The sequence below is a fragment of the Cebus imitator genome, unplaced genomic scaffold (genome assembly GCF_001604975.1).
Source record: "Cebus imitator isolate Cc_AM_T3 unplaced genomic scaffold, Cebus_imitator-1.0 Scaffold751, whole genome shotgun sequence".
In the NCBI taxonomy this organism is placed as follows: Eukaryota; Metazoa; Chordata; class Mammalia; order Primates; family Cebidae; genus Cebus; species Cebus imitator.
The window spans coordinates 181,980-189,931 of record NW_016108066.1 but is presented as its reverse complement, the minus strand read 5'-3'; the positions used below and the strand labels follow the sequence as shown (position 1 = coordinate 189,931).

At 45.3% G+C, this 7,952-nt stretch overlaps 1 protein-coding gene across 1 annotated transcript in view; it reads left to right on the top strand.

Moving 5' to 3' along the window:
* Window positions 1-4,544: 4,544 nt before the first annotated feature.
* The window catches only part of LYRM9 (LYR motif containing 9), a 68,961-nt gene continuing 65,553 nt past the window's right edge, over window positions 4,545-7,952 (top strand). The window contains exon 1 of the mRNA XM_037735211.1: window positions 4,545-4,575. The gene's annotated coding sequence lies outside the window, so the exon portion shown is untranslated. The remainder of the gene's footprint in view (window positions 4,576-7,952) is intronic.

The following is a 7,952-nucleotide window of genomic DNA, read 5'->3' as shown; positions in this document are numbered from 1 at the left end:
ATGGCCAGATGTGTTAGTGTCCTTTCTTCTCTTTCTTTTCTGGAGATGTCTAGACAGTTCCACCTAATATCCATATGATAATATGCTTGACCTATTTTTTTTTCCTTGCAAGGTACAGTTGTTATTGAATTACTTGGAACTGTCAAATCATAGGTGGTCATCTTACCTTTCCTCTGGGAGTAGGAGTTCTTTCGTGCCAGAGGCTGCATATTGCACAACCTTGATCGTATAGCATGCCTTGTACACAGATGCTCAATCAATAGTTGCAGAACGAATACATGGGTGCAAAAGAGAAGAACCTTTTCATCATGCCATCTCTTTGTGTCTACGGAATGGGATTTATCAATTACCTTGAGGCAACAACACAAATATATCAGCATTGTCCACGTTGTGGCCCCACAGATGTCGGTGCAGTACGGAACATACACATCTCTTCTCTGCCTTCTAGTGGTGCACGGGAGCCGGGGAGGAGTCAGATCTGGGACAGGGTGACTACTCCCAGGACCATGTCACAGCACAACCGTATCACCACCATCTTCTCCCTCTTTCCTCTGACTCTCCATCATAAGGAGAACTCCCTCTCCCCTTCATAATTCTAGACATACTTCTTGAAAGTTAGAATGCAAGTATTTTGGGAAAAATAAAATGGCCATGATGATGAACATTTTTTTTTTTTTTTGAACTGGAGTCTTGCTCTTGTTGCCCAGGCTGGAGTGCAATGGTATGATCTCTGCTCACCACAACCGCCGCCTCCTGCATTCTAGCGATTCACCTGCCTCAGCCTTCCGAGTAGCTGGGATTACAGGCATGCATCAGCACGCCTGGATAATTTTCTTTTTTTTTTTTATTTTTAGTAGAGATGGGGTTTCCTCCATGTTGGTCAGGCTGGTCTCGAACACCCGACCTCAGGTGATCCACCTGCCTTGGCCTCCCAAAGTGCTGGGATTACAGGCATGAGCCACAGTACCTGGCCTACGATGAACAACATTCTATAGTTTTGAAACTGCTCTCCCGGCACATTTTGGTCATCTAGTTTTGGTGCATGGGGGGAAAGTGCCCATCATCTTGTGAAATTGGGTTTTGACGATGCCAGGCCAGCTGTCCCCAGAAAGATGTGTTACCATGGCAAACGTAAGATCACCTTGTGGTTACCCACTTGACCAGAGCTTGTTATGCCTGGACACTCATGCTGATGGCGACAGCACCCCGGAAATCAGAGACGCATGGACGCCCCTTGGTTGCTGGTTTGTCCCATTTTCTTCAGTCTCCTAGACCTAAGTAGGGTTATCAGCTCCCTTCATATTCATGCCTGGCATTTCCTTGCTGTCTGCTCTCCTGGGGCTGGATGCTTTCAGCAGACACTGCCCCTCCCTCCCCAAGCCAGGAGGGGCACTGGCCTCTATGACAGCAAATCCATCGCACCACTTAAGTTTAATTAGAACACAATGACGGATGATTAGTTTACACATCAAAGCACTGAAACAACTCAACAAATTGGCCCCATCCCAAAGCCCAGAGCAGGAGCTGGCCTTGAACTCAGAGGCTCTGCCTGCTGGGGCAGGGGAGCTAGCAATGGAAGCTTGGGAGCCCCATGCAGAGGCGCACAGAAGGAGTTCTGCTTCTCCAGTGGAGAAGTGGATCCCAGCTGTTTCCAACCCTAATTGTGTCCCAGCATCTCCCTCACCTTGGCTTTCCACCCCCAAGCCCTCCCTTGGCTGCTGCTTAAAGTTCAAGTGTAGTTGACGCTCAATTATTTGGGGACTGATTATTCAGTCCGTGGGTTATGCAAACCCTTTGCTAATCCTCGCTTTTTTACTCTGTTACTCTCCAAGTGGGATTTTTGACTGTTCATTAGGACACCTACCAGGGAATCAGAGCAAACAGCAAATGAGTTAATCTTCTTCAAACCAGGCCACTTGGCTACCAGCCATTTTTTTGTTTGAGGTTTGGTGGGGAAGGAGATAGAAAGTATAGGTTACAACGAGGTAAAGGATTATTTCTGGGTCTCCTTCATGCACACTCTACCCATTCCTTGTGGGTGACCAAGAGGCAGCTGCACACGTGAACGCAGTCTGCATTAGACTGTCTTTGCCTTTTATTACGTTTTTCATATTTCTTCTTGTCATGGTGGGGCCCTAGTCAGGCTGACTGTGTACTGGGAGAGGTAAGCAGTTTGGTTCCTCTGGGTCAGAAGACTAGTTTGTTCATACTAATGATCAGTGAAACAGCAAACAAACAAAAATCCCTAAAGGTTCACCCAGTAGCTGGGCCAAACTGACCTCCTTCCTTGGTCCTGCACACAAGCCCATCAAAACAATTGGCGTGTCCTGCTCCAAGGTCGTACCGTCAAAGTCGATGGCAGAGAAGAGACTTAAATCTAGGTCTTCGTCATAGCCCGTATCCCTCAGGACTATGTGATCTTTCTCATTGTCGGAAGATAACAGAGCTGTGGCTATGTGAAAATTTCAGGGAGCACAAAGGCTCAGGCCTCTTTCCTAGAACAATTGATGGAGGCCTGGTGCATGGTGGGATGCTAGTTCCCTTGCTGTGGGCCTTGAGGGTGAGCAGGCATCAGCTTTACTGCTGTGATGTGGGCCGACATGAATGCTGACTGCCTCTAGCACAGGACGGTGGGCGGGAGCTGAACGGGGTTCCGGCTGCTGTAAAGAAAGCACTTCAGAAGGAGGGTGACTCTGTGTGATTAGCATAAACCATGAGTCTATTGATCTGGCTGATTAGAAAGTCTTCCAAGGCACCGGGATAATTAGCACAATGTACAGAGTAGCAGTTATCAGCTTCATTGCTTAATTAACAATGTAAATATCTTTCTAAATGACATTTTATAATCCTGATTAGATCCTCCAGCGTTTGCCCTGTTCCCCGCTAATTCCTTCCCAGATGTACAGATAGTCAGATAGTCGTCTTTCTTCCATGCCTGACATCACCTTTCTGCATCACATGCGATAAAGCAATTGTACACGCCCTACATCTCCTCCTTTGTATCTAACTAAGGGGTCTGCTCTGCCTTCATCTCTCTAGCTTGAAATATACAGTCTGCCAGTGGAATTGCCAATTAAAAGTACTTAATTAAACGTGAAAGGGGAGTTCTATCATGTTCTGGATTTTGAACTATTTTTTATTTATGTGCTTAGCAAGATAAGTCATCTGAAATTAGCATCACATTTTTTCCTCTGAAGAGCATGTGAGGAATGAGGCTATTAGGAGGAGAGGTTTAACACAATATTTGTGTACACTAGTCATGGGTGCAAAGAATCATCCCAAACGCATATGTTGCTTTGGCAAGCAGAGTTGTTCTTCATATTTATTTTATTTCCTTATCATTTCTGGTTGAATTAATGTTTGCCACAGAATATTTGGCATGCCTAATCAGACATATGTGCAGGGAGCTTGGTTATTTTATTTAATTTTTACTTTAACTTCACCTATTATTTTGAGTATCAGAGCCACACTAACAGGTCATTGTTCCATGTCTAAGTTCCAAATGGCATATATGCAAATCCTCATGGAACTCTAGGGATGGAAAGTTCAGAGTTCAGAGGCTCCTACTTTCACTGGAAAGAATGCCCCGAAGTTTTCCATTGCTGGAGGCCTGATGATTTCAGCCCATGGAAGATTCGCTTCTGGTCTTGTTGCACCCACTAACTGCGTGATGGCCAAGGCAGTTACACAGCTGTAAAGTGTAGGGGGAAAGTAAAAAATAAGGAATTTAATATAAACCAGTCCATATTATACTGGCAAAATGGTAGGGAAGACAAAAATGAATTTTGGAGGAATTTGCTGCAGGTTTTAATTAACCATCTTGCCCTTGTTCCCCATTATCATTGATTTGTGTGATAAGTGCCAATTATATGTGTCATAAGTATACTCCTTTTTGCTGAAGACAAGAGATCTTATGTGTGATGCAAATAAGGGTTCTCAGAATGCTAATTTTGTAATGAGCCAATGCATTCTTCAAGGAGTTTATAGTCTAGAGGGGGAATAAAACATGTGCATAAATAATTATAATGCAAAGTAGAAAACTGGCGTGTCTTGAGACAGCACAGAGAGAATTATGGCCAAAAAAGAGGGTGGAGAAATAAATTATAGTTGAGAGATGTGGGAAGGCCTGCTTGAAAGTTGAGGGAAATTGTCATAAAAGCAAATTGAGAGTATTAGGTGTGGTTTCCAAAAGGGGAGGACAGCAGGGAGAAAACACAGAGGTGGAACAGCAAGACATTTAAGTGAGGAACAAGAGGTTTGCCAGGGCTATTGGGAGGGATGTGAAGCAGGAAAGCCCCACAGGTAAGGCTGTGAAGGTGGGTCAGGATGCGGTCACCATCACCATCACGCAGAACCTAGAATGCAAGGCTGAAACACCTGTACTGCTTGCTGTAGACCGGGGATCCACAAACATTTCTTTTGGAAAGGGCCAGACAGTAATTTTTTTTTTTTGAGATAGTCTCACTCTGTCACCCAGGCTAGAGTGCAGTGATGCGATCTCTGCTCACTGCAACTTCCGCCTCCAGGTCTCAAGTGATTCTCGTGCCTCAGCCTCCCAAGTAGCTGGGATTACAGGTGCCCGCCACCACGCCCAGTTGATCTTTGTATTTTTAGTAGAGATCAGATTTCACCATGTTGGCCAGGCTGGTCTGAAACTCCTGGGCTCAAGTGATCCTCCCACCTCAGCCTCCCAAAGTAGTGGGATTAGAAGCATGAGCCACTATGACTGGCCCAGACAGTAAATCTTTTAGGCTGTGTGAGCCATATTGTCTCTGTACAGTTACTCAGCTCTGCCATTGTGGCACAAATGCAACTATAAACAATACATAAATAAATGGGCATTGCTATGGTAAAACTTTGTAGATACTGAGACTTGAATTTTGTATATTTCTCACATGTCACCAAATGTTCTTTTGATTTTACTGTCTTCTACTATTGGAGTAGGCAGGGGCATGATGCTGTAACCATCTCTTAACCTCTGAGTTTCCTTTACCTTTGGCCATATCCCCATCACCACAGAGGGCCAAGTGTTGACTGAGCGTGGCTCCAGTTGGCCAGAGCTGCAAAGCCAATGCGTCGAGTGACTATGATGGCGCATAAGTGCAGCAGTGGTTGTGTTCGCAGGACCAAGCTTCAGTGCGCAGCACTAGGGCAGCATTTGAGCTGCGTGCTCCTGACAGACTCTAATGAGATTTGATATTTAAAAGAAATACCTGACCCGGTGCATTGACTCACGCCTGCAATCCCCGCACTTTGGGAAGCCAGGGAGGGCAGATCACTTGAGATCAGGGGTTTGAGAATAGCCAGGTCAACGTGGTGAAACCCCATCTCTACTAAAAATACAAAAATTAGCTGGGTGTGGTGGTGCACATTTGTAATCTCAGCTACTTGGGAGGCTGAGGCAGGGGAATTACCCAGCTACGCAGGAGGCTGAGGCAGGAGAATCACTTGAACCCAGGAGGCAGAGGTTGCAGATCATGTCACTGTACTCCAGCCTGGGTGACAGAGCAAGACTCTGTCTCAGAAAAAAAAAAAAGAAAAGAAATACCTAGGTCAGGCCAGGCATGGTGGCTCAGGCCTGTAATCCCAGCACTTTGGGAGGCTGATGCAGGCAGATCACAAGGTCAGGAGTTCGAGACCAGCTGGCCAATATGGTGAAACCCTGTCTCTACTAAAAATAAAAAAAAAATTAGCTGGGCATGGTGGCGTGCACCTGTAGTCCCAGCTACTCAGGAGGCTGAGGCAGGAAAATTGCTGGAACCTGGGACGCGGAGGTTGCAGTGAGCTGAGATTGTGCCACTGCACTCCAGCCTGGGTGACAGAGTAAGACTCCATCTCAAAAAAAAAGAAAGAAATACCTAAGTTAAGAGTTTTGACAATCCATGTGTAGTAAATGAGGTATGCAGTTCTCTACTTTTATGAAACCCTTGCTTTGGTACAGTACATACTAACATCCCTAAACCACCTTCCCTGGATTGAATTAGGTCTGTCTCTACATCAGGAGGCTAATAATAACTTCCATCCGTTTCCTGGGTAAGGTTCTGTAGTTCCCAGCAAATGATTTTCTTTTTCCTCACCCTCTCTGCCCCTTCGCTGTTCCAACCTGTTTTCCAGGGGAAAAAAGTGGAATGAGAGTGGGTTCAGGCTGGTGGGCCAGTGGAAAGCCTGTTAGCCCCCTCTAGCTCTCCTTCCTGCTCAGATACCCTGAGAGTTAACACAGAGGTGGGGGAGGCCAGTTGACCTCCAGCTGAAATGTTGAACCAGCTTTTCCCTTGGTGAGCTGGATCAAAGCAGTTATCTATCTCATTTCCAAATATACCTGACGTAACAAAGGGTTTGTTAAAAACATCAAATAAAATGTATTTTTTACTGAATTTGGAATGATATATTTATGCTTGATTAAATAAAATTTATTTAATCTCCTTCCCTTTCATCTTTCCTGCCATCTCTTATCCAGAAAAGTCTTTTTTTTTTTTAATTTTTTTTTCCTCGAGACTGAGTCTTGTTCTGTCACCCAGGCTGGAGTGCAATGGTGCAATCCAGCTCACTGCAACCTCTGCCTCCTGGGTTCAAGTGATTCTTCTGCCTCAGCCTTCTGAGTAGCAGGGATTATAGGTGTGTGCCACCATGCCTGGCTAATTTTTTGTATTTTAGTGAAACGGGGTTTTACCATGTTGGCCAGGGTGGTCTTAACCTGACCTCATGATCCACCCACCTTGGCCTCCCAAAGTGCTGGGATTACAGGCATGAGCCACTGTGCCTGGCCTTTTCTTCTTTGTTTTAAATTGAGGTAAGGTCTTCCTCTGTCACCCAGGCTGTAGTGCAGTGGTTCGATCACGGCTCACTGCAGCCTTGATTTCCTAGGTTCAAGTGATCCTCCCACCCCAGGCTCCTGAGTAACTGGAACCACAGGTGTATGCCACCACGCCTGGCTAAATATTTTAATATTTTGTAGAGACAGGGTCCCACTTGGTTGCCCAGGTTGGTCTTGAACTCCTGGGCTCAAGTGATCTCTCTGCCTCAGCCCCCCAGAGTGCTAGTATTACAGGCAAGAGCCACCATGCCCAGCCAGAAAAGTCTTTAATTTTAACATTGAACAATGTATGGCAAGGAAAAGGTTAATTAGGTGACTAACTCACTTAACAACATTGTAAGGGACAGAGAATGAGCCATTACTTGTTTTATTTATTTATTTATTTTTATAAGACGGGGTTTCACCATGTTGGTCAGGCTGGTCTTGAACTCCCAACCTCCGGTGATCCGCCCGCCTTGGCCTCCAAAGTGCTTGGATTACAGGCATGAGCCACTGTGCCCGTCCGAGCCATTGCTTGTGAAAACAGGGAAGCCATTGAAAACCTTGTTAAGCAGTTTCAGTGGCACAAGATGGAAACCAACTGTGTTGGCTGATGGGTAAATGGGGGATGGTAGGTGAGAAATTAAGGCTTCCCATGTAGACAACTATAACGATGGCTTCTTGTCACTTAGATCTCAGTTTAAATGTCACCTCTTTGGAGTGATCTAGAGTAGCCATCTGGTGACGACCACGTGACCACATTTCCACATTTTATTTCTCTGCAGAGCATTTACTTATGACCTGATTGTGTCTTCTTTCTTTCTTTGTTTTCTCTGCCCCTAGGACACCACACATGCACACTGATCAAATGGGTTTTATTTATTCTGTCTCCCCAGAACCTAGAAAACAGCCTGGTACCTGGTAGGTGTTTGTTTTTTGTATGAAAGGCTAACAGTTTGGCTATAAGGGAAAGTAGAGAAATGGAAATCTATCTGGTAGGGGATATGGAACAATCCTATATGGGTATGGGATATGGATATGCGCGTTTTTTGTTCTTTTTTTTTTTTTTTTTTTTTTTACAGAGTCTTGCTCTCTCACCCAGGCTAACATGTAGTGGGTGATCTCAGCTCACTGCAACCTCTGCCTCCTGGGTTTAAGC